The 1,974-nt window shown below is 32.0% G+C and overlaps 1 non-coding gene across 1 annotated transcript; it reads left to right on the top strand.

The window, feature by feature from the left end:
- Positions 1-342: 342 nt before the first annotated feature.
- LOC126649660 (U6 spliceosomal RNA) lies at positions 343-443 on the top strand. Its single transcript, XR_007631118.1, has one exon. It is a non-coding gene; the product is annotated as a U6 spliceosomal RNA (small nuclear RNA).
- Positions 444-1,974: the final 1,531 nt, after the last annotated feature.

The raw sequence follows: 1,974 nt of genomic DNA, 5'->3' as shown, positions 1-1,974 counted from the left end.
AATGTTTCAAATTAATAGAGAATAAGGGAGTGCTTAATAGTCAGTTTCCAGGTGTATTTTTAAGCTTGTCCGATTTAGACTGGACATGCACATGTTCAAGCTGTGACGATACTAAAGCATAGATGCTTGATTTATAGTATAAAGGGCTGGACTGTCAATCAGATATATCCAGGTCAGCTGTGTCTGCTCAGCAGCTTCACGGATAATTCACAGACTGTGTCCCTTTACAGAGTTGGAAGGGACTCACAAGGATCACCAAGTCCAACTCTTAAGTGGATGGCCTGTATGGGGATGAAACCCATGGCCCTGGTACTATACTCTAAGCAACTGAAATAATCCCATGTGCTCACTTTAGCTGCACATATACTAAAATTGGAACAATGCAGAGATTAGCATCACTCCTGTAGAAGGATGACATGCAAATTAATCTACTATCTAATGATGCAGTGTACATAGTAATGCAAAAACTTAGAAAAGGGTTGCACGATTCACATAAAAAATTAAATGTGATGGTTAGTCACAATGGAAAGAGCAAAGAGACTGCCATTCACTTCTAGCTGCTAAAGTAGATGTTGTGAAGGAGAGAGGCCAACTAAGAACCTGAAAGTGTGATTCATTAGAAGTGAATTGCAATGAAGTCTACTAAATAATATTTATGTTCAAAAAATCATCACTTGAAAAAAAATCTTGATGTTGAGAAAAAGAAGTTAGGGGTTTTTTTCTATAATGTATAGAGTTCATAATCACACTGTATTGAAGTACTTCATCTATTCAGTATTTCAGGTCTGAAATGATAATACTTTTATCTATGTTCTACAAGATAATGTATGCTAAATCTAAGATGTTTTACTATTCTTTCTGTATATAATATATTATATCTATAATATATATATTCTTTCTATTGTATTTGAAAATGTTACAATTACTCTTGACAAAGTCAATACCCTGAAAATTGGCACTGAAAATGAAAGGATTTTACTAATATTTGGTGATCTCAAGTCCATACACATAACAGATTCTTGTTACCTGCTCCTACAATACTTAGTTATGACTTGCTATACAATCCTCCAATGAAGTTAAAATTAAGTTTTTATATTTTATTTTATATATAATATAATGATTTGGTTAATTATTATTTTTTGCAGAAGCAACTTTCTGTATATCTTTGATTGAAATAAGTATGTGAAGTGGAAAGTTTTAAAAGAACATTTTAACATTGTTATTCAATGTACAAAAATTGAACTAGCAAAATTAAACTAGCTCTTTCAAAAACATCTCACAATTTAGTAAGAAACACAGTTAAAGTAATTTAATTTTTGTTGTCAAATATCTCACGACATTAATTACATAAACATATCCTTAAGAAGATGCCTTACATCCTAGCTTGTAAAATTTTTCTGTGAGTAGATGTATTTTATGACACTTATTATAGTGGTGATTCCAATGAAAGACATAATCAGTAATAGCACATCTGTTTCTCTAAAAGGTTTCTGTTTCTATTCTTTTCAATAATACAAGAAGCAAAGGTCTGTTTTGGGGGGTTTGTTTTTTTTAACAGCCTAGCTAGGCATGAGAAAGGTCTGCATGCGTGTATCCCTGTGTACATATAATTACAGGTATTAGCACAACTCATTTTACTCTCAATCCTTTGACAAAGACAGCTAGCCAACGTATAGCAACACCCCTCCAGAGATAACCCAAGAATGTCTATGTTTATGTCAACCCTTCAAGAATAATTATATTTCAATAATTTACTCAACATATGTTATGTTTAAAAGGTGGATAAGCATTAAAATAAATGCATTAAATATGCATTGAAGCATCAAAGTATTTTGATCATAATACACTCTTTATGCTTTGCTGACTCACCTTAGTATTTTTAAGTAACTTAAAGTAGACAGAATATGCAGAATGCATGACCACTTACTTCTCATACCTTCATTAAATAGAATGATGTTCCAGCAATACCTCATG

The sequence above is a fragment of the Myiozetetes cayanensis genome, unplaced genomic scaffold (genome assembly GCF_022539395.1).
Source record: "Myiozetetes cayanensis isolate MyiCay16 unplaced genomic scaffold, myiCay2020 scf1, whole genome shotgun sequence".
Lineage (NCBI taxonomy): Eukaryota > Metazoa > Chordata > Aves > Passeriformes > Tyrannidae > Myiozetetes > Myiozetetes cayanensis.
Note: the sequence above shows the minus strand (reverse complement) of the source record. Positions and strands in the feature narration are given on the sequence as shown.